Source organism: Vanellus vanellus (assembly GCF_965231255.1).
Source record: "Vanellus vanellus genome assembly, chromosome: 9".
Taxonomy (NCBI): domain Eukaryota; kingdom Metazoa; phylum Chordata; class Aves; order Charadriiformes; family Charadriidae; genus Vanellus; species Vanellus vanellus.
The window spans coordinates 12,585,115-12,610,735 of NC_138914.1; the positions used below are offsets into that span (position 1 = coordinate 12,585,115).

The window sequence follows — 25,621 nt, forward strand, 5'->3', positions numbered from 1 at the left end:
AGCATGGCCACACAGAGATAATAAATGTCAGCTTCAAGAGACTTGTAACGGCAAGTTTTTCTCATTGCTTTCATCATCTGTATGTCTATATATGGGGTGTTACTGGAAATCATGTGACTTCCTGAAGTTTAGCTTCCCCTGCTTGTAAACACATGTAAGAATTTCACTTTCTGATTGCTGGAAACTAAAAGTGAGGTACTTCTAAGTAAACTTTTGCTCTACAGAAAATTTATGTTCATGAAAATAGTTTTCTTAACTTATGCTAATCTTCTAAAACTGCAATATTCAGCCATGCCCTTCCTTCACGCAGCTTGGATGCACTGGCACAAAGGTATGAAATTTCATTAATTTCATTATTTATGACAACATTGTCATCAACAACAAAAAACACCTAAATGAAATGATAATAATTAGCTGCACTCAGCTGCATTTTCTCTGAGAATTTCTGCACTCTCAGAGCGTGGGAGAACTGACTCATTCTTCATGAGGAGAGCGCAGTATAGATCCTGCTAATTATTTGTGCTGAGAGTGGTATCTACAATTCATTTCTTATATGAGCTACAGGGCTCTGGTACTTTTTCAGTAAAGTGCCATTAATATTACAGCTGACCATGCTACAAGCACTCTCCAAGATCTTGAGAAATCATGTTTCAGATTGGGTGAAAATACTTTAAATATATTTTTGTTCAACATATTTTAGTATTTCTTCTTTGAACATACTCCCCTGCCAAATGAAACCATCTCAGCAACTCCAGCGGGACAAAAAGGAAAGCCTCAGCTGCAGCTGGAATTCAGAAATAGATATTACGCAGCACCAAGAAATACTGTGCGTTGTTAAATGATTCTTTGAAGGAGTACAGGACTGGAAGTGACTTCCCTGCCATTTATCAATCTCCTATTATTAAGGTCCATATTCCAGGATAACTCTCAGAACTAGTTAACGGGTTGTTAATTAGTAGTCACTATCATATAAAATTAGAAACAAGGGAATAACAACACAACAGAAACCATGACACCCGTTAGACCCCACCCAGACCATTTCACAGATGGTCTCCAAGTTGAGAATACTGCCCGTGCCTGGATCTGCCATGAGTCTTGCCCAGGTCCACCACTGGACCAGCCGCAGCAGAAAAATCTATGTGTATCAGTATGCGTTTGTATAAACAAAGACGGCAATATACAGGGAAGAGGAAAGGAGAAGGGAGATGAGGAAATCACCAAGTGAGATGACGCGTATTACATCAAGCTTGAAAGAACTTGTCAAGGCCTTATCCTGCTAGAGATCAGTTGCTGTAGTTAGCTGAGCTGCTCCACCTTTCCGATAAACTAAAATGAATCCCGCTTAATTTCAGTATCATTCGTATCCAGACTTACATGCGTGCCTGGCTGTCTCTAGGATATACATTAGGAAACTAATGGAAAGCACCTGATAGCATCAGTCAGATAAGATGGCTGATGTTCCCTCTACAGCCCAAAACGTTGTAAAAATACAAAATAATATTTTGGGCTGAGATGACTCAGAAATCAGCATCAACTTGCCAACTTGGACGGCCCTAGGATGTTTGCTTCAAATAGTATCTTGGTAACAAATTTGTATGTCACATTCACATACACAAATCCATACATAATGAGATTAAAGGTCACAGTTCCTTAGGAGAAGCCCTGTTAATACTGAAATACAAAAAAAATGTCTGCTGTCTACAAACAGAAAACTTATAATGCAAAGGCACTTCATTAAGTGCATTGATCTGTTTCTACAGCTATGCTCCATAATAGCCTGCAGCAAAAAGAGCCCCTTATTTTTTTTTTCCTGCTTTTTATCTGGCATTTTTATCATGCCTGGCTTTCAACTTGGAGCATTACATTCTGGGTCAAGGACTTATTCTGAAGACTTACAAATTTTGGATAGGCTGAAAACACTTTTTTTTTTTTTGTTTGTTTGTTTTTTTGTTTTTTTTTTTTTGTTTTTTTTTGTTTTTGTCCAGGAAAAGTTCCCTTTTGTATCTAGGAGCTCTATGAGGAGGACAGGAACGAGCCCTTACAGGATGTATTGACAAAGGACATGTGAACCTGATAACAGTTTATTTAAGGGCGCCTTCACAGAGATGAGCTGTATAATCAGCAGTAACAGGAAGAATTAAGAATAGGAGTAGTTAGACTGCACGTGAGAATCAAAAATTCCTGCCAGTCCTCTAGAAAAATTTCCACGCAACAAGGATGCCATATACCTTGAGATGTTTAAAGACAGCATCAAGGTAAAAACCAAACAAATCCACTAACAGAGGTACATTGGAGATAAGTGTACCTAAAGAGATGGTCAGCTATAGGGCTGGATTATTGCTGTACTAAAGCCACCCATCACTTGAGTCATGCCACAAGCTGACCATGAATATCCTGTAACATGCTGCTAGCACCTTTCTTTACCTTGCATGGTCACTAGTCGCATGTGAAAACTATGACAATTTCAAGCATCATGATGAGATCTGTACTTTTCTTCCCCATGGCTTATTTTGCAGACTGGGAAAAGGTATTTGGGGAAGTGTTTGGGAAACCAAAGTCACGTGTTTTGATGTGAAAAACTCACCTGTCTGAATCTATATATTCTGAGCTCAGCATTAAACAGAAGTTATCAGTTTTTTAAAAGAAAACACAGTATGCTTTGGAAGTTAAAACAAACTTCCACATGATTGGAGCAGAAACCTCATACCTGATTTCTGTGCATTTGACATGAAATACGGAAACCTCTGATTTAGAGTTCAGCATGTTTCAATAGATTCCAAATAGCCTTAAGGGCAGCTCCAAAACTAAAGGTAATTATGAAAATAAAATCTCAAATTTCTCAAATGAACCAAAGGCTTGGTTTAACCCTGAAGAGAAACTTGTGGAGACTGGTCCATGCTGGATCACCAGACCTGGAGATATGCGCTGGTTCTGTTCCAATCTGGTCATGTCTGAAGCACGTCTGGGAACAATCTCTATGGCTTGCACTTAAGAAATATACACGTAAAAGCCTTAACTGAGTCTTACCTACAAATTCAGTCTGGACCATCCTGCAAAATTAGGCGCCTTCAAGAGCAAAGCTCCCATGGCCCTTAACACAGAGGCCTGAAGATTAGGCATCACTTGCTTGACCAATTAGCTGCTATTTGAAGCTGTACAGGCTTGGCATAAATTAATTTAGTCACAAAGAGGTTCACAAAGTCTTTATCTGGCTAGAAACAAGCAGCAGCAGAGAGTTTCCTTGCTCAGAAGTCTGCCCCACCAGCGGGTTTAAGGCTCAAGAAACCCTACATCTCTCCTTGCTTTCAGGGTCTCGCTCACAACACTGTCTCCTGGCATCACTCTCTCTCCAGCATCTACAGCTCTGAGTCAGTATTTTAGTTCCTGTAATAGCAATTGGGTCAAACAGGCAACTTGGTTCTGCCTTGCTCTGTGGCCAGTGCTGGCTCGTGGCACCTTGCTCAGCACTGGAGCAGGAGCAGTCCCTCCATCTCTGAGCCTGAAAGACAACACCTAGGAAAGCCGCTGGCTGCAGCTGGCTGCAAAAGCCTCCCTGTCTGTGAGTACCTCTCAAGATAACGCTACTAAATAAATACCATACAATGGTGTTGACTTTACTTCTGCATTGCACCTAGCACGTAGCCACTGTTAGGCATTGCGCTACACGGACCTAATGTTTGCTTTTCAACGATAGTCTGTGTTGGTTTATCAACCTCCAGGCCCATTTCCCACCCCTGACTTGAACCTGTACTGTTGCTATACTCCCTCCTAATTGCCCAAAATCTACTGCTTGTCTCCTCCATGCCCTGGGATTGTTCAAGATATCCATTTCACGGTGCCGATGCTCCTCTTGTACTGATGCTAGTTTGGTATTATAAAAGCCCACCTGACTTACCAGCACTCTGTTTATTTTCTGTGGTTTCCAGAGGAGAGCTCAGCAGGTTTCCACAAACCTCAGAGACTTGGCTACAAGGACACTTGTACTGCAGAGTCCCAGACACGGCAAGTGTGACAGCAATCCGATGCTCACAAGGTGGTTCTGGGGGGCTTTCCAAGAAATAGGGTTCCCATCAGCAACTGAGGCACTGTGAGTCCCTGGTCTGGGCTGAACATTTACACCACTAACAACTGCTTATTACTGCTGACATGAAAAATCTCCAATATTCAACATTTAGAGACTTTTACCAAACATTCCTAAAACTTAAAATGTTTTTTTAATAATGTCAAGATACAAAATTAGTAGCATAAGCTACACTAATTTTCTGATCTGCTTATATTTTCCACTTTTTTTTCACAGTACGAGTATTATAAAGTAAGCCACCGAAGTGCCAAATAACAGTGGTTTACTCTTAACAGACGTAAATTCAGGGCCTAGCTTTAGTAGCTTTTGAAACATAAGGACAGTAAAGGAGGCCATTTGGAGACTCACTCAAAGACAACTACCTTATTTCTGTGTATACAGAAAGAGCTGTACAGACCCTACTCTGGCCATACATTAATTCCACCAAAACCTAAGTTAACTGCCACGCCAATGTACCCAGCTCAGCACCAGCAGCTTCTCACACAGGAGGAGCGCAAGCATCTCTCACAAACCTCTTGGGAGAGGAATCTGATGTTCCAAGTTAGACTCTAAAACTTCACTACAACCTTTAAAAGCCTCCATCTCTTCCCACCGACACTGTCGAATCTTATTTTTGGTTAGTGGATCCTGTTTCCCACAGACCTGCCTCTCCTCCCCTTCTCTTTGTCCCACATCCTTCCCTCCAGAGCTTTCCTTGCTCCCATCTCCCTAATCATCTTGGGCTTGTTTCCAGAGATCTACTTTTAAAAATACAGCAGCCTGCTATAAACAGGCTAGGCCTGTCAGCTTTAAAACTCACTCGAGTTACTGTTTCCGAGGCAGGAGAGGGGAAAAAGGGTATTCCAAGGGGACCCCCTTGACGTGACCATTCATCTGCCTACATCAGCAGTTCCCAAGCTTGTCGGCTCGCAACCTCATTTCCGGGCTTGTGACCTCTCTTCCATCAGCGCTCCTCAGGGTCGCAACCCTAACTTTGGAAACTTCTCGTCTGGATCAGTCAAAAGTGACGCCTCAAGAATAATTTTCCAGTCGGTGCCATGTTTGTTTATGCTCCTGAGTGGCATGATTACCCTGAAGTTCAGGTTCAAACTTGTCTCTCTGCTTGTTTGTAAGTCTGGAAAGAATTTCTGGGTGTCACTCAGCCAGCAGATAGTGAACTCTGTAACTTTTGACTGTTCTGGTTAGAGACAATTATATCCCAACTGACCTGGTATGGCATTAAGCACTTGGCTGCAAAGTTCAGCTGTGCCTGGATGAAGCAGGGATTTTGCTTCTCTGCAGTCTGGAAACAGCATTGTTTTTTCTACTTGCATGTCATGATCATTCAGAGAGAACAGTTACTATACCCAAATCACTCCTTATACAGTTACACGGTTTCATCTACCACACCGTGCATCCTCGCTGCCTCACACACGCATGCAATTGGATGGGCTCTCATAGCCGCTTTGCTGCACATCAGTTTGCCTTTCTCTTTACAGTCATTGAGAATGTGTGGTTAGTGAAAATTTTAATATTCAGATTTCTAACTCTGCTTTGTCATCTTTGCTCACCGGTAAAAGGGTGGGGAAAATAAAGCCAATGGCAAAGTGGTTTGAACAGATCTTGAAAACACTACTAAAAATGCTAAACTTTCAGAACATTTGCAGTTTGCCTGTGCTACAGCTAGTCCTGCTTTGGAATTTCCCTGGAATGAAAATAACTGGGAAGTTTTTGGCTACCCGTTTCTCTTATTTTCACATCGTATCCTTACTCGGCCTCTTACACGTCTCTGTAGAAGTGGTTCTGCTCCTGTATTAAAGGCCAGTTCCTTTAGCTTTGCCACCCACAGAATCTCTCTTACCTGGTACTCTCTTACTCTCAGCCTAAAGCAGGTGTTCAACTTTCTATTTGACCTCAGTGTATTTCAGCGTTACTGTTTTTCAATTTAAACAGCCAAGAGATATCTGCCTAGACACACCAGGCTGGAATTTGGGGAATGTAAAGTGGAAGCTTAGCAGCAGTGGCAGTACCTGAGAGCAGCCAACCTTCATACCTGCCTTTGGAAAACACAGAATATAAATCTCGAGTCCAAGGGGAACCAGTTCATATGAGTCTCTGAAAGGACCCACCACCATCCGTGCAGTTGAGGGGATCGAGTTATGAAGAACAGTAGCAGAGACAGAGAGGAAAAAGACATTGGGATCTGTGGCTTTGCACCACTCGGGCCCGTGTGAGTACACGAGACCGTCAGGTACAACCCCTTTTGGCAATAATGCAGTCCCCATATGTGATTTAAGCATCTGACTTTGATTGCTGCCAATAAAAGAGATTAGGCTGAAAAGGTTTCAGCACAAACGGCAACCGCTGAAGCCAACATCAGAGCTTCTGTTTCCCTCAAATATGAGGGCAAAGCCCTATGGCCTGGCAGGGCAGGCCAGCAAATGAGGAAAATGAAGTCATGCTTCGTTAGAATGAAACTCGCTGAGTGCCAGAGCACATCAGCAGCAAGGAGAAGTTCCTGTTTGAGCCTGTAAAGATTTGCATGAGACCACCACTTGTTTGCTACTTTACAGCACTTTCAGAAGGGTTGCTGATCCCTACTGAATTGCAAATGGTTTTCTCTTTCTTCTTGTCTTTTGTTGACATGCTGTGCTTATAAGAGTGCACCAAGGTCAGGTTTGCTTTCTGCCTTCTCTTGTGCCATTATGAAATGGGAAACTGGTGGAGATGTCAAAGGGATCAGGCTCAAGAAACCGGTGCGGCTATTGCTACAGAGTTGAGCATACTCTGAAAAATCTGCCCAAGACTTCTCCAATTTCAGCTGGAGGGGGTTCAGATGGACAGGAGATGTCAGGTTTGTGGGGAATTGTCTGGTTGTGGTTGGATTTTGCCTTTAAAAAAAAAAAAATTGGATTTGCTTCAACTAGGATGGAATTAAAAATTTTGCCAGAGGATGAAGCATTGGACAGATCCCAAATTTGCAGACACTAATCCAACCTCATGGTTAGAAAATGTATCTCTTCCTGAATAATGTTCTACAAAAAGGAAAAACTGTACTGTTAAATGGAAAAGAGATACCAAAATCAAAATAATTGTATTCATCCTGGTAATGCACACTGAAGAAGGATTGTTAGTCCCCAACTCTGCATACATAGATGGAATTTATTTAAAAAAAGCAGGTGGACAACTGAGAAGATTTTGATCAGTATAGGAGATAAACCCTATTTTTGAAGAAAAGCTAATTTCACCACAGCCGTTGTAGCAATGTAGCATCTGTATAATCAGGTTAGACTCCCATTTGATTTATCAAATCCACAGGCTCTTGTTTCAGTGGTGTATGGAAGCACACTTTGAAGTGTATATTTCATATCTGGATGAAGTTCTCATGTACGGGTGCAACATTTGTAAAACATCCAGTAAAATACAAAGGGGCCTTTTAAGAAAGAGACTCCCCCAGCTTGGAACAGAGGTTCTTCTCTTGAAGATTACAAGACAATTCAGCTAACATTTGGGCTCTTCCTGCTGATCCAAAGAAATCAAACAGCATGTGGAAGTGTTGGAAGGTGGTAGATTCAATCTCATCAAAGATACATTTAGGATTTTTTTTCTAGTAGCAAAGTCACATGCTTTATCGATCCACTAGAATATGACACTGGCAAATATTTTTTAGAAAATGCGGATGTCAAAGGATAAGGGAGCGGAGTTCAGCTAGATCTCCATCACAGCTTTCAAAGACAGAGTGGTTCATGTAATTTAATGTTGACAGGTCTCTCCTGCCACTGCCAGCACAGACAAGACTCTAGGAGATATCTTCTATGTATGTGTTTCAGACTTCAGGGTACCATAAGGCCTATGAAAGAATAATTTGGGGAAGGTGGAGGGGAAGTTGGGAAGGTATGTAAAAGGTGAAAGTGCTTTTTTAAAAAAAAAAGAAACCCTGCATGCAATCATGTAGCAGCCGCAAAGCAAGGGATGAAGAAAAAGTCTAAAGTGAACTCTGCTGGCCGCTCCGGCAGCCCTCCCAGAGGAATGAGAGTTGAGCTGGCATGTCTTGTTAAGGCTCCCACCACCAAGGACTGTGCACAAAATGATGCTAAGAGACCCATTCTGCTCAATTTATTACAGGAAAGATAAACATGTTTCCTCATTTTACTCATATATCAGTTCTGAACTTGTGTCCATTAACCATATAAACTATATAGAGGGGAAAAACAGCTGGTGAAAGAATCTTGCAAAGTAGCAAGGGAATTCACTAAAAACCTGTAATTCTGAGTAAGAATGACTATCAGAAAGTTCATGGGCCCTCCCGTGTGATCCTGCACTTGGCAAAGGGAAAGGATTTAGACAAAATAAGATCTTATTTGTGAAACTGAAAAATCCATGTAGTCCTTGAAAGAAGGGGATGAACTCTTTGAAGTAATGAGGATGCAAAAGGAATCATTTACCACAGTTTGTTACTTCTTGCCCTTCATTGGCATATTATTCCCTAAACCAGCCCAGCAGAAAACAGAAAGACACTGAAAATGAATGCAACTAGGCATCAGCATGAAAGCAGCAAGCCTTACTCCACCAGTTCTCAAATTAAGAACCTTAACTGTATTAAATAATGATAACAGATCACATTGGAGACATTAAATCTTCAATTCCAAAGACAGAAACATTTTATCCACATCTGTGAAATGGCTAGGATCCTACGAACCTGGAGGCTGATGAAATTAAGACAAATTTCTTTGAAGGTGCTGAAAGGCACGAATGCCAAAACAAGAGCAGGGAACCTGAAACTAGAAGTGCACAAGACTATATGAATTAACAGAACAGCCTAGCAATACTGGCATGAAGCAGCCAGGGGAAAAAAAAAAAAAAAAGAAAAAAAAAAAGGAGACCACAGGCCATGGGTATCTGAACGCATTTACATTCAGAGTAGCGTTATCCATGTGTCACAGACAAAAGCAGAACCTATTTCTGTGTGCCACCCTTGAGGAACACTGCAATATTGCCTTATGACATGATACTTACTCACGAGACAGGCGCTTCTCTAAATTAAGTGCTTTCCAACGCCGGGTAGTCTTTCAGACTTGCTTTTCTAGTGGATGTTTTTTTAAATAGCTGGTTGTCCAGTGACTTGGAGTCACATGCTTGTGCCACTGATCATTCAGAGAGTATTTCACAAATTCTTTGGGGAAAATACTCAGATCTGCCTAGATAAATAACAGAGCTATGCCTGTCACAGGAACTCCCTTCTCTGCCTGGAACAAACTGAAGACAGGGGGAGATGTTTCCACAGCCAGCAGCAGAGCTAAGACTAAGGAGTAAAAGGTGCTCACCTGTAATTTTGAACTCCAGGGCTGTTGCTAACAAGCAGAACAGTCAGAATAAACGGTCGGTGGACTGCCAGATATTCACAAGATGAGGGTGCAGAATTGGTAGGGATCATATCTGGCCAGCTCCTGGTGTTTCAAGAAATGCATCCCTGCAGAAGAGGCAACAGAGACGGGTCAGGGGATGCAGACTGACTGGGCAGACAGGGACAGACACAGCCAGAGCTATACCCAAGAGGGTGGCAGAGACTGCTGGGTGGGCTCGGTCACCGTTTGGGAGAGCAGGGGGGACTCCCCTTGCCCCTGGCTAATGCCTGGCTGTGCCCGGTGGGTGTGAAAGGAGCTCCCAGCAATGGGACCTGAGTGAGCTGCACTGGTGTCCTTTTAGATCTCGTGCTTTATTAATTTCCAGATTTATGCATCACTGGTTTGGGAGCACCTGTGTTCCTGGGGAAAGGCAGTTCCCTGTTCCCAGCTATCCTAGTTGCATGTGCATAGCAAGGACAGAAAAGGCGGCACAGCAGTTTTAGAAGGACAAGGTGATTTTTGGATCCTTGCAGGTCCCTTCCTTTTCTCCGGCATGAACTAGAGCACCTTGAAGAAAGCTCTGAGCTGTGCTCTCTTTCCCAGTGCCCACGATGGGCCCCACTGCGGTGCATCTCAGTGTAGCCCATTGGCAGTGCCTCCGTGCAGCGTTTCATGAGCTGGAAGGAGTACACAAAGCGGGTTGTTCTTGCCTCTCCTGCCCCCTTTCTACAGCGTAGGGGCAGCATATAAGAGACTAAGCTCAAGCAGGAGTCAGGCCCTGCCCCAAGAGTGGCCGAGAAGTTACTGAAATAAACTGGCTGGTAAAGGTGACTGGAAAGCCTGATGTGTAAAAGTGCAAATCTTGAGGGAGAAATCATCCCTGGAGGGAAGCTACATGCCTTCAGTTTTGTCTGACACCACCACAGGCCTCAAGGAAACACTCCAAAAAGCACCAGGCATTCACAAACATGAACGAAAGCTGTTCCACTGAATCCTGCAATCCTGCACAGCTATTTGCCACAGAACTAAACACCAAAATGCTTTGGCAGGGCTGACTGTGCCGCCATCTGCCACATACCATCAAGGCCCAGCAGCCTTCATCTCCTCCACCTCAGGCATCACTGCACAGGTGGCCTGACTCATTCCCTTAGGTGGACCTGACAGGCTTAAAAGAGGATTTAAGCACCCAAAATTAGGCCTCAAAACTGCACTGAAGTTATAGGGCACAGGGAAATGGTGCAAACAGCCCTTCTCCTCGCTGTCCAAACGAGAGAGAAGATGCAACGGAGGACAGCAAATTCTAATGTATAATCAGAAGCTGCTGTAAAATTCCTTGCAGAAACAAGAGATCTATTTTATTTATCACAAATTTGCTAAGTAAGGTTAATACCCTGGCATTGACCCTGCCTTGTATGCCCTTAGTAATACTACCATGCTTTGTCCTGTTGAGATTTTACAGCAGACGAGATAACACGCGGTCGATAACCCATTATAAACAGGTACTTTTCTTCTTCTCCCCCTCCCCACAGCCCCCACCTCGTTGCAGCGGGGACGATAACGCTCCAGCCAGAGAACTTGTTTCCAATGTCAGCCTGTAACCAGCTTACGCCTGAAGAAAAAGAGACTGATCAGCCATTGTGGTCTTTATCCTGGCAGTTGAATAGCCTGCGTGAATATCAACATTATCATAAATCACTCAATTGCTGAAAGTCATCTTACCCTCAGAAGGAGCTGAATAGCAACTGCTTCTGAATCCTCATGTACATCCATTTACAGCAGCTGAGCTGTGGGAGTATATAGACCTATTTTTCAGCTAGCATGGTAATCAAGCCATTCCTCATTTAAGAGCGAATTCATTTGCCTTGGTATTAGTCCCAAATAACAGTTCCAGAAATTGATATGTAATCTCCAACTAAAACTAAGATTAAGCTGAGGCGGCCAAGCTCCTTTATTCCTCAAAACACATTTAAAGTCCCCAGCCAGATTCTGATCTTGTTGTGAATCTGAACATAGCATATTAAATTTAAAAGCCACCACTTTAAACTGGTGCTTCTCAGTAGCCCCAGTGTAGCCATAAAGACCAGAATCTGGCCTTAATAAACCTGCACGCTGGTACTGTGCAGAACTAGCTCCAGACTATTTATAGCTCACACTATATATACACACTGCAGCTTCCAAAAGCATATTTTATCTTTCGGGAGGACAATGCTTTCAGAAATGTAATAAAAGGCAAAGTTTTGTTAAAAAAAAAAAATAAAATCTGCTCAAACCCTTAACCTGGAAGAATCGCCCCTTGCTGCCAATCAGATAATAAGCTTAATTATTACATCACACTTTATTTGTAGCTCACTGTGTAGTTAATGGTTGCAGCTTATCTGCAACAGGAGAAATGTGAAACCAGAGTTTTAGAACAATAGAAACAAGGCTGTCACCAGCAGGCTGCCAATGAATCACGTCCCCGCAGTCAAGTCCTCCCAGAAGGTCATTTGTAACAGAAATACATCTCTGCCTGGAGCTGGCAAAATGCTGAAAAGTGTTTCTCAGTTTTACCCTAATAAAATATCGAGCAGTTCAATTACCAGAACAACTTCACCTGGTTGTATTTTTAAGTTCTGTTGATTGCAAGACTTATAGTAAATGTTACCGAGCGAGCAGGCCTGCTTGCTTCTCTGTCTGGGATTCTAGAAGCGGTTTTACCTTCACCCTAAAACCCAAGCTTTTACAAACCTTAAGAGAAAAGTGATTTACTGTTCTCTTTCACATTTTCAAAAACAAGAAAAAGTTATTTTTAAGCACTGAGTAACCTTCTTCCATACCATTCAGAACTGAAACCCTGAAACCGCTTAAAGAGGTCTATAAAAAGGATTCACCAAGAAACAGAAAGCAGTGCTGACACTTTCTTTCATGTCCACACAGACAGATATGCAGAAAAAGGACAAGGAAGTAAAAAAAAAAAAAAACCAAACCAAAACACAACACAATCAGGTGCTACCTGTATCATAAACAGGGACACTGGTTTTGCTCATGCATAATTATTTTAAAGTAACTGCTCGATCTGCTGCTTAAAAAGGGAAAAAAAAAATCTCTTCTGCTGCACTTGCAAAAGAGCTCCAGATTTTCTGCAAGAGAGAAAAGAACAGATGATGGGGGAACTATTCTTTTAAGATGAATGTCATTGGCACAAACAGCTGGCAGTTGGTGGCATATTATTTATATGTGCAGTTGCTCATGTTTTTTAACAGATAAGAAAGCAATATTTCATTTGCGATTCAGGTGAGGCACATGAGCGGCTCTACAGCGCCACTGGCCCCTGGGCCACGTTTCTTATCATATCAGAAACATCTGTCACAGTGCAAATAAATTCATTATAAAAGCACATCAAATATGCAGTTTCAGGATGAGACAGCAGTCTGCAAATAAACCAGAAACCCAGCCTCCCCCTATAAAAGCTGGGATGGTCTGTCCCATAGTCACCAGTTGGGAGGAGGGCAAGGACTGGGAGGGGTAAGAGGGAGAAAAGGAGAGAAACCTTAGAAATGTCACGATTATAAATTATGCCTTCTCTAGGAGCCGACTGTGTCTGGGAATGGGCCTGCTCAGGAGGGTCTGGAGGTTCACACAGAGCGTGCAGACACGCTGCAAAATTATTATCACATCACTCCATGCCGAGTCCTCTGCTCCTCTGGGCTGCAAACAACCCTGACGAATCCTGGCCTTTGGGTCCAGAGGACTTCACTTGACAAAATGGCAATAGGCTGGGGTAGAAAAGATAGATGGGGAGGTAGTCAGCGTGAGGGTTACCATCAGAAATGCACTTGTGGGGGTTCCATGGTCAGAGAAGGAAATAAATGCATTTTAAGGACAGCTGATGATGAGATGATAGGAGCTCCCACTTCTGGGGAAGGCAAGGTGTGTCTTTGATCCGTGCTGAGAAGAAAAAGAGGATGCATTGGAAGCCGCTCACACCCCCATGTTCATCCCTGCTGTAACGCTGCACTCGGCACAAATTTAGAATGCAACAATGGGTAATAGGGGCCATATTTGTCTCTAATGGTGCTCTCCAGGGCTGGGTCTAATACCTCTGTGAGTACGACAACATTTTTGTGCTCCTCTTTAGCAGGGACAAAGACAGCTCAAGGTGACTTCAAAATCCCTCGTGCCTAGAAGAATCCTAGAAATGCCTCTGTAGCTCTGGAAGCAGGTGTCTGGATTGAGACCCCCATCTGTGTCACACTGAGTGACCACTACCTGCTGTGCCTTTGGGCTTTTATGGAATAATATAAGAGAAAAATGACTGTGTCTTTCGTCCTTGCTGAGAAACCCCTCTGAACTTCAGCTTCTGCACAGGGCTGAACTCTGGACAGGCCCTGGGTTGGACCATTACTGCTTTAGTCCCTGCACAGCAGCCAGGCACACACTGCCTTTTCGGTCCCATCAGAGACCGCTTTGGTGACCCTACATGGCTGCTGCTGGAGTTGTGGATGAAACATGAAACATCCTCGTTTTCCCCCAAGGAGTACTAAAACCAGGCATGCAGCTTAAGAAAAACAGAGGAAAATACCTTTTTTAACTTTGCTTCTAATCACAAAACATATATTCTTAAATATGCATACATCAGCAGAAACAGCGGGTAAGGGCTCCCATGCTAAAACAAACAGAAACGTGCACTTTGAGCCCTCATATGAAATGGCAGTAAAAGCCCAACCCAATAATTATTTTCCTTGATTTTCAGCCAGACGAGGCACAAGACAAATAAGTCATCAAGGACAAATAAAAGGAGGTTCATTCATCGCATTCAGGGCTGGAATCTTTAATGGTCACCAAATGAACTAAGATAACTAAGTAACCATTGTAAATATTAATCTTTAAAGGAAAACAATACTCCCAACAACAGGAAGCCTGATAAGACATTGGATGTTGCCATCAGTGTTATGGAGTCTCTCTAATTTCCTTAGTTTTTTCTTATGCCTGTAGAGGGATCAGGAAGGGGAACATATGGTATCTCTCAAAGGAAGTAAATTAACATTATTAATAGCTAATGTGGGAGAGGTGAAACAGTGATTGTTCGTGGTGGTTGTTATTGTGCTTTTGTTGAGGGGGGGAAGCCTGCCTGCTAGTGAGTTGAAGCACTCAAGCCAAATTCGAAATCTTGTGTTTATAAACAGAGATCTGATAACAGTTGCCTAAGCATCCATGATGCTTTGCCAGTGCACGCACGTCAAGCTGATCAGAAGGGCCAGCGTTTGTCCCGAGCGGGTTAGGAGTTAGCTAATGCAGATGAGAACTTGTGGCGTGGTCCTTGCTCCCGAGTAACTCCTCGCATGGACCCTCGCATTCTTCTTTGCTTTAGATTAGTCTGAAGCAGAAGAAACAAGGATGGGTAGTCCTGCAATTCTGAGGAAAAGCTGTCCTTCGGCACCCATTGAGGCAGCTGATGAAGGGGCCATCAAGGAGGTGGGTTCTTGCAGACAGCAGTCACTGCTGTGGGACATCTATTTTCCAGTGCACAGTGATGGCACCAGCGGGTTTCTGAACACTGTGCAGCAGTGTGGTATGTAAAAGGCAGAATTACTTTGTGGGAAGGGATGGTAACAAAGTGCTGTATTGGGATGGATTGAATTGATGACCTGGAAGGGTCTCTCAGAGTCGTGGAATCCCTTGAAATTTCCCTACACTAAGAGAAGAATTTACCCCTCATCTCTCTCCCAGATTATTTAGAGTATCAATATACTCTAAACAACATTAATGCTTATAGAACATATGTTATAAGCTGTCGCTACTCAAAAGGGTGGGACCCCGATCCCAGCCTCAGCTCTGTTTGTCCCAGAGCACCTGAAAGCACAAAACGCATTCCTCATTTCTTCAAGAGATCCTATACTTCCTACTTTCTTCCCAATCATGAAAGCTTGAGGCAATTCCTAGCTGGCCTGGGAGAGGTGGACTTCATGACGCCTTTCACACTGAGACAATCTGCAAAATAAATTTGGCAGATCTCAGTAAAAACGAGAGGACTTGATTAAAAGTGAGCTCGGTAGATATAAGCACGTTCTGGGGAAATTGTTCAATAAACTCTTTAGAGAGACAACGGTGGATGTTGGTATAATTAATTCACTGGATATAATAAAAATTGAGTAGCCTAGTAAAGAAAAGCTCATGCTTCAGGGCACATGGTGATTGCTTTATAGAGACAAAGGAATTCCTTCTGCCCTTGAAAGCTTCTACTTCAACTGCAAGTTGACAGCTGGATTTTGGTTTCTAGGCCTGAAGAGGACAACTCGAATATCTTCAGACAATGCAGACTTTAGTTAAACTTAGACAGGTGCAACTGCTCTGTAAGCAAACCATACAACTCTACTTGAAGAGGTAACTCAGTAAACTCCAATTAAGTTTGTGTCTTAAATCTGGTCTAAAATACCTCTTCCTGGGTGGTGATGGGATATTTTGTTTCTTAAGAAACTCATCACGTTGACAAAAAAGTTCATGAAAGGCTGACAGAGCTGTGCATTGTTTGCTGGCGCTGTGGAGTTATATGACAAGGATAAATTGTTCTCTGTGCTGAAGCCCGGGTGGTTTATAACGTTGTGAAGTTTTCCACACTGCCAATTTTAGGGCCCTTTAGTATTTCAAGTTATGTAAACTTATAATAAAACTGTTCCTCCTTGGCTCTGAAGAATGGGACTTTCTGCTCAATCAGGACAGGGCTGACTTCCAGACACGAAAGGGAGGATGCTTTCATGATGGCTTAGGACAGGACGTTTCCAAAACATCTATAGCAGCATGAGAAGACAGCTGTTTAGCCAGGACAGTTCTACAATCAGGTGAGACACTACCTCAGAGAAATTAAATGAGTCAAACCAGACTCTTTAGTGACTGAAATACTTTCTGAGAACGGTAGCAAATCTGCATATCTTCATAATCTTAACTACCAATATAATGACATCACCCTGATGATTACAACTCATTACTCTGTGGTCACACATTTACTTCTTGGTGCCTGTCCTCACCTTCCATCCACGTTGGGCACCAAGTGCGGTTGGTTGTTGATGGCAGATGAAAACAATTCCACTCTAAAACCACCATAACCTCAAAAAGAAAAGCAAGTTACAGTGCACTTCCAAGGAATTACAACACCAAGTCCAAAAGCTTAGAGATCTCAAAGTACAGGTAAGGCCTCATCTTACCCCGATATCAATGGGGTCTTGGAGGGTGTGAGTCCGTGGCAGCTGGAGACTGTGAGCTGCACTGGGCCACGCAAAGGGCACACACAAGGTTAACCCCTCCACAAAGCTATTGCTCACTTCTAACCCATTTTCTATCCCTTATCATGTCCTTAATCACACTTTGCAAGAGCTTCGTGGAAGGAGTGAGTTGTCTGGGGGTGGCTGTGATTACTCAGTTGTAACTTGTACTCTCCACCCAGGCAGGAGAGTATGGGGAAATACAGCACTCCTCTGTTCCCACTCACCCCCCTGGACCTTGGGCCCGGGTGCAGGAGCTGTCCCCTCTTCCCCCCTGGTACACGAGAGCCAAGGACAGACTTGGCTTCTGCCCTGCTCTTGACCGGAGCAGCAGCACCTGGAGCAAGACATCAGGTGACGGTAACAGGTTATTTGTGGTAAAGCTCAGCAACTTGATTACTAATCTCTGGAAATGAGGGAGGATTTTGACCCTATGGTGTTTCTCAGTGTCGCGGGCACACACTGCCTCCCAGGGCCACCCCAGGGAAGTGTGCCTCCAGGACAGTCCTCCCTGCACCCCAAGCCAGGGCATGACTAACTGCCATAGAACAATTTATAGGACAAATATTGAGGATAATTAAGGATAATCTCTGCTTTAGGTGTCTTGCAAAGAAGGTCGGGTACTCTCTTTCCTTGTCAGATGTGATGAAGTTAGGCAGCTCCCCTTAGTAGCAGGTACTTATTTCTCATAACAAATAACAGTAAAACTCCCTATCTAGATCCTAAAGGTTTCCTAGATTTAATCTTCTCAAAACTCAGACAAGATCATTACAGTGAGTTCTGCCTCTAAAGACCCGTAGCAGTGAACTGCATTACCAGCACCAGTCTCCTGCTGGTATATGTTTTCCTTACCGTACCAAATACAGAAAGGTGCCATAATATTTATGTCCTGAGCTCAGACAATAATATCCTTTCAAATAACTTGGCAGGTCAGGGTAAATTAGATAGTCACATGAAAGCAAAGGAGGAATCTGCCCCAGCAACTTCTGCTATTTTTTTTGCGGTCTGATGATTTCATAATATTTGGTCATAAGATGTTGTTTTCGATATTAACTTACTATCATGATGGGCTTCTTCCTAAATAGCCTTTGGGTAACAGACATTTGCATTGCTGGCAAAGTGGAGAAGCCGGGACTAACCAATTCCTGCTTTTGAAACATCCCACCCAAGGGGACTTGAGAGGGCATGTGTTGCATGATCTTTTCTGACTATGGAAGTGACAGCTGACACAGGACAAGGTCTGGTAAAATGGCACGTTCCAGCCTTTGTCTCACAATCCTTGTGCACATAAAAACCTGATTTCCAAGAAATCAGAGCAACAGCAGTCCCCATCCCTGTGAAGAAGAGATATTACTTGGAAACATCTGCCTTGTGCCATCAGAGGCAGGATGCTGAGGACCAGGAGCCAGAGAAGGCCAGCTGGTCTGTGGTCAAGCCAAGGCTGTGCTCAGGCTAGAGGCCCGATACAGTGATTTCTATGGAAAGGTTGATTCAAAACATAGGAAAAACATGTGGCAACATAGACACAGAGAGAACACTGTTATAGTCCAGCCATTTGTAGCACTCCTGGCCTAGCAATCCCCTTTGTTGTGCCCTCATATGTCTATCTCTCCTTTTACATCTAGGCACGCTGCTGCAGTACTTGAGAAGCTTCAGCAACATTTTTAACATAACATATCAACCTAACTATATTTTAATTAAGCTTATAGGATTGAAAGCAGCATTTGATCCTCAAGGCTGCATACAGCAATTGAGCTTTTACAAATAACCATGTCCGCATAATTATGAAAATAGGAACTGAAAGAGGCCTTTCCGTGCAATCCAGGTAACTGCAGTTCTACATACTCCATAACATTTAACAAATCTGTGTTATTTTAGCTCTGTACTGCTCTGTGCTTTCATGATCCTTTGAAAGCTTAAAGATAAACAAGAGTCTCCTGAAATGACCTGTTTATACTAGATCAAAGAATAGCCAAGGGAAAAACCCTTGCAGTGTTAGGCCAATCGAACTGTCCATAGGTGCAAGAAATTTCTCCCGTTAGGGAGGTTTAGGTTCACCCCCACTTATCCTCCTCATGTGACGCTTCAGCTCAGGCAGAGTAGCCCTAGTTTCCTTATTGTGTGCTTTCATTAAGCCCCAGACAGCTTTATAAACAAATGTACCAATACAAATACCAAGGTCTGGCCGCTGTCAGGTTAACAGATTAAATGGGCTATTGATCCAGCCTGGCACCTGCCACCTTCCCCATGACCTTGCAGTCTGGTACAGACAGACAGAACTGAGCAGAAATGGCATCCGGCTCCAGATGCCTCCCCACCTGGGGGAAGGGAGGAGGGAAGGAGCCTGGATCTCCGGTTTAGTCCTCTGTAGTGAAGTCAGGCGTAGCGATGCACGGGGCCTACAGCATTCATAGGCAGAGCAAACCAAGAAGCTAAGGGGTAAACTCACCACTGCTCCACATACAACAGCAAGGCCATTGCATACAAAGCAGAGAGAACAATGTCGATGTCACCATTTGTGATAACACAAACTATGTCTGCTTTGTGATGCTCTTTTTTTTTTTTTTTCTAATATATCTACAAGCCAGACAGCGTTCCTCAGCTCTAGCTCAGTTGATCTTTTCACCCATGACCGAGTTCTGTGGAAAGGCGGGTGGCGAATTCACAAGGATGCTCCTAGCAATGAACAGCATCTCACAAGTAAAGCCCAAGGAGCAAAGCTGACTTGCTGCATACTAGTCTCCTGGTTTGTGGTCTTTGTTTTGGCAAATGGTGGGGCTCCCTGGAAGTGTAGATGATCCATTATGTAATGCTAACCAAGAGTTCCAATCAAAGCCTCACCAGCATCACATCACAGCCTCTACAATTCATCGCATATTTTGCTGGCTCTCAACACAGCGCAAGGACAGGGCGGGGGGCTGGCACTATTTTTAAACTCTAGGACTGATCTGAAGCTTGACAGATTTACACTTCAGCTTTTTAATTCAACTTTATGAGCGCCAAGTCTTCACGCCAGCTGTGCCTCATGGATCAGATGCTTGTGTTCAACAGGCTGCTGTGCCAGACTCACCTCTGTTCTGTATCTCCCATGTACCAACTACATAACCACAACTTAAACCTGCAAGCAAAAAAATCAGAGAAAGACAAGTTCTGACACCCTGTTCCCCTCCTCAGGAACCCAGTTCAGCTCTGTTTACAATGAATTCTGTATTCAGGCAATAAAAGGTACTTGAGTTAGAGAGCAGGACTAATTTACTTCTAAACAACAGTACCACTGTCTTGCAGGTAGCACTATTGTTTGGACAGTAATAGTTACAGATCCCCGCAGTACATATGCAGACCTTTCAACTCCTAGATCTTAAAAGAACTACTTATAAAAATATAGATTCTATCATATTACTTTACAGACTGGAAAACACAGGCCTGAAAAAAGTATCAGATAACTTGTCCAGAATCCCGTGATAGTAGTAGAGCCCAGGATCACAACTACAGCTCTCCATTCTCTAACTAATGCCCAACTGTCTGCATAATTTTCAGTCTGGCTCTGCTGAAATCTTTTATCGTGACAAGAATCTAAATGCTTTATGCCACTTTTGACTTACAGACTATGAGATCACATTAGTAAGATGCACCCAAATTTAAAGTTTTCTCAAAGCAGAATGGAAACATTTTAGTCTGCAACTGTAAAGATGGGGTGGGCTTACACTATCAGAAAGAAAAAAAAATATCACTTTGTTTTCAATGTAAGGATACATTCAGCTTGCCAATAGATCTGTCAAGTCTGACTTTTGGTCCTCACCCCATGTTCATGATGAACCAGATTACGTGCTTTGTGTTGCACCTCTTCCTTAGAGGGCACTAGAGACAGCTAATAATCCAATGCCAGTGAATAAGCCAAGCAGCTAAACCTACAAAAAACATGTGCACCTGCTTGGAAGCACTACTGGAAAATTTGGCTTCTACCATGTTTCATAGCTGTGATTCTTTAAAAAGGGGCTAAGAGCGGAGCACCTAGAGAACATTGATGCACAATGACTGCTGACTGAATTTTCTGAAGTCCCGAGAAAATACCAGTCTACAATTAATTTAAAATACCAGCCAAGAAGAATAGTTCAATCTGTAAGACAATCATGTAGTTAGATTAATTAAGGATAACTTCATACTGTTAATCCCAGACTGACAGGGACAGTAGCCTAGGAACGCGTTGGGTGCAATACGGCCATACAGCAGAAGTGCATTCTTACCACGGGCGCCTTAAGCACAAAGCTGCATCAGGCTCGGTGCTCTTTGAATACTCTCTCAGCACCATCGCATTTGAAATTTTGGATTGGAGCTCTGCTTATTCATCCATAATGAGAAAGTCAGACCGATCTCTGTTATTCTACCCTGAGCCCAGCTTAACTTCATTAACTATCAGAACAAGGTCATGCTCTGTTAAGTTTGTACTTTCACATCCCTTAGTAGCTTTGAATCATCCTAGCTGTCAATGCACTGACATTTATGGTCTTCTACTATCATTCTTTTGTTTATGTTCAAAGTTCATTCATTGCCTTCTTCCATTAGGGCTCTGTAACACATTGTCTGCCCTAGTACCTCCTGCTACCTTCTTCTTACTCGAATCATCAAAAGTTTCTATCTGTCACCGAAGAAGAGGTAGTTTCCATGGAAACTCGGAAGAACAGGCTCAGTTAACAAGGCATAAACTGAAGACAGTGTCCTCAAGCTCACCCATTTTGAAAATCTAGGTCAGCAATGTTTGCTTAAAACATTCCACCCATCTAAAACCGTGTTCACTTTACTGTTAAGGATGTAATAAAAAAAGAGGCTCTAGCATACCCCAGACTTAACATGTTTAATATATTACCATATGTTCATGCGAATAAACCATTCTTACAATTTCTCCCAGCCTGTTTTCCCTCTTCAGTTTCCTTGGATAACCAATGGGCATTTAGTTTTATCATCCAGTTACTTATCTTCACCAAACATTTACTCTGGCCATCATAATCCGACTTTCAGGTAGCGTTCGAGTAACCTGCTATGATCTCACCGAGGGCAGGAGGTATTAGCTATGTCATCCATTATAATCTCATTTAGAGGATCTACAGGAACGAAAGGACTGTGCACATGAAAGTCAAATTCAGTCTCAACTTGAAAAACACACAGGCAGAAGCCAAGGAATGAAACAAACACTGAAATTCTGAAATTGAGTTTGCTTACAGTTGATGCTGACTGATCTCAGCCACTAACTGCAAGTAGCAAAAGCTGATCTCTTGAAGTGTAATGGACCATGCTACAGTAAATGAATTAATTGCATTCAGTGGGTTTCCTTAGTGAGAATCACAGTTCCTCTCAGAAGAAGAAACAGCCCTACCAAGTGTTAGTGCTAAAATATGCTGTCAAGTACATAAGCTTATGGAAGGCTGCCTCGAAAAAACTGCTGCGGAGGGAAATAACACTGATGATTTGCTAGTTATTTCCTCTGCTAATTGAAAGCAGATGTAATCAGTTGCAGTCAAATACCTTTTGAGATGCAACTATTTCACCACCAAAGATACTCAACTTTTCAGGCATCTGTCAGTCTGATTTCCACTATTTATCTCTATAATTTATGCTGACTGAGGACCTTCAGTGCTTTGGCCAGCTGACTGAAGACCCATTCCCATGAAAAGGTAAGCTCCCGTAAAACAGGGAGCTTTGCTTTTTCTGTCCACAGTTGATGGTGATGGGATTTCAGCTGTTGATGAGAATCAAGAAACAAAGGTTAAGATAATACCTATAACCTTAGGACTTCCTGAGAATGCAAGGTGCACATGACAGCATCTTACAAAAAACAATCTGCTGTCCTAGTAAAAAAACCTATTGCAATCCATACTATGTTCCTTGTGTTATTAAATATCAAATCTGAAGTAAATCAACCATTTTTCTGGTCAATGTTCTTTTCCCTGCCTAAACCCCTACATAACATGTTGGTTTAGGAGTGACGTATAGTCAGGACAGTTTGAACAACTTATCTGAAGCAGAACAGCAGTCCCCAAAAACACTTTGGTGTAATCCAATTACACTAATTATTTTAATTATTTCCACTTAGCTTGTTACTGAACAGCTTGCTTGGCACATCTTGAGCCAGCACATACAAAGGTCAGGTGCAGCCTCTCCAAAATCCAGAGAATTAAAAAAAAAAAAAAAAAGAAAGAAAATAAAATGGAGTGATGCAGAATACAAGTCTCTAGATGTTGTTGGTGGTTTAGTTTTGCTCAAGTATGTAAGTTAACAACAGGCAGGTGGAGAGCCTGCAACGTGTTTAGTCTTGTCTACACACATCATGTTTTCCCCCATCAGCTCTTTCTCCACTCCTCAGTTGTGCTGCAAACTGAATTCCCAGCCTGGGAAGTTTTCTCCAATGGTAAGTTAGGAAACAAGATCTGCTGAAACTTTAGAATTTCTCTGCAAATGGGTACTTTGTGGTGCTGATTCTAGAATAAGAATCATAAGGTAGGCAGCTTGCCCTCTAAATTTTCAATTGAAGTGTCTGCTACTCATGCCTATATCTTTTGCAGAATCTCTGGAGGAAAAAGCAATCCATTTTAGAGAAGAAACAAATAGAGATATAACTGTCAAACTCATTTTCTAGTTTTTGAGTGAGCCTAAAGGAAAGTTTCCTTCAACTCACACCATGTTCCCACTATAGCTTTGTCTCCATCACTTTACAATTTTCTAGCATGCCTGTCTGCTGCCAAATCCTTCTGACACAACCACAGAATAAAAAATCCTTTGCTTCCCTCACTTGAATCTCCAACAAGCCGCAATGGCTTTCTTAACTACAGCCTTCGACAAAGCAGCACAGAAAGCGGTCTTTAGTCATTCCCACTGGACAACCATACAAACCAACCGGATTTAATTTTTTTCCTTGTATCAGCACTGTAGACCTCTGATATAACCCTGAATAATGCCTCTGACTGGCTACCTCAGCAAGCCCCTAGGTCTTTCAGAGGGCCACCATTCCTCTTCCCCACACAAGACAGCAAGCCATTTTTCCCCTTTGCTAACCCGGGACCATGGGATTGCTGCCTCACCATCTGCATTTGGCCAAAACAGGCATAAACAAAACTGGAGTTTTGGAGTTCCCAAGACAACAGTGACTTTGGTATAGCAGACACTGTTGTAAAGGAACCTGGTGGCTGCAAAAATTGGAGCATCGGGGTTTTTCTCACATGACCTCACGTTCTCACTCACTGCTCTCATCTGCATCAAAAGGACAAGGCCAGAATGTGCATACTGTCAATGTCTCCCTGTGCCTTGGATTATTGTAGTCTACTGACATCTGAGTCTTTATTCTGCACTTGTGAGATAACCTCATGTGCCTCCCGATGACTACAGTAAGTGTTCGCTGTCAGGGTGTGTGTCTTCATTCCCAAAATATACACCCAAATTTCCAGATGAAAAACAAATGAGCTTGGATTAGCTACTGCTTTAACTCTTGGGTGAAGTTAAAGAAGTTAAAAGCAAAACAGCAAAACAAAGTACTACAGTCATCAGTCAGCTCTCTGATTATTATGATGATGGAGACAAAAAAATTAGCCTGTTCAGTAGGTCAATAGATCTATTGATCTATCTGGGGAGAACATAAATAATGGAACATATGCCAAGCACATGTGGATAGAAAGCACAGAGTAATCCATCTCCAAATAGCACCTGCTGATTTGCTGAACATATAAAATATGCCCTTGCAATCTATTGATTGTCATGGAACTGGATCAAAACATCGATCTCTTAGCACTGACAGTAGTCTGGCCAGGGCCCAAAAGACCAAAATATATGACAAATCCCTGCTAAGAATCCTTTAGGTTCCATCTCTTCTGTCATTCTCAGTCAGAGGGGTTTTGGTGCATTCATTTATGTTGCTCCAGAACCTCTGGGTTATCTTTAATCAAGGCTTATGCTTTGATGACAAACTGCATTCCGTCATTCAGATGTCCTATTTCTATCCCAGGAATGCAGCTAGATTAGAGTTTGCGTTATCCCAGGGAGATTGCGAGATGCTAATCCATTCTTGTGTTACAACTTGGCTGGGCTCCTCACACCCTTTGCTGACAGCTTTAACAGGCAACTTAATCCAAATTTATCTGCAAAAGATGCCACCTGAGACTAAACATTCATGCATCGTTTATTCTGGCTTTAGATCCCATCAACACTCTCCCCAGGAAAGAAGTGTATTGATATTAACAATTTCTCCGTTAACGCTTATTGCCATTCATTTGTCTGATCCTTTGCATAGGCACACATTGCTCCAGGCTCATCTTTTCACTTTGCTCCTGGTGGACTGATTTAATGATCTGAATGAGAGTAGAGAGCGTACTAATTAAATTCAGATATTGCATCTAAATCAGGAGGTGCTGCAAACACCAGGGAAGGCAAGCGAAACACAATTCAAAAGGAGTTCAGAAACCTAGGGACTAAATGGAAAAACCTTTGAGGTCTGTGACAACAGAAACAGAAATGGTTAAGAAAAGGAAAACAACATAAAAGATACTTTCATAGCAGAATCAGTGCAAAATATTACTGTCAAATGGACTGTAGAAAGTAAATCAGATCAAAACTTGGAGTAAAATATGGCATTAATGAAAATGACACATGGCTAAAGAAACTGGAAGTTCCTTGATCAGAGGCGGGACACGTCTCTATACTCAATTTACTCCCAGGATGCTATGGGCCAGAAATACAGCCAAAAAAGCCAAAGGGTGAGAGGAAAACCAGAAGTGATTTATAAGGATAGATATAGAGGAGTAAATGTGAGTGGCACAGCCAGATGGATGGGGGAGGAGTAAGTAGAAAGGCTGGCAAGAGCTTGCTAAGAAAACTTCTGTGGAAGAGAGGAATTTGCAAAAGCTCAGTGGGCTCAGCTGGAAAATAAAATAAATGGAGTCAAGCTTTGGGAAAAAAAAAAAAAAGAAAAAAAGGAGGGTCTATGGTTACTGTCC

General features: G+C 42.6%; 1 long non-coding RNA gene across 1 annotated transcript; it reads left to right on the plus strand.

The window, feature by feature from the left end:
• Window positions 1-184: 184 nt before the first annotated feature.
• LOC309675490 lies at window positions 185-11,997 on the plus strand. The gene is made up of 2 exons (XR_014269502.1): window positions 185-331; window positions 10,935-11,997. It is a non-coding gene; the product is annotated as an uncharacterized lncRNA (long non-coding RNA).
• The last annotated feature ends 13,624 nt before the right edge of the window (window positions 11,998-25,621 follow it).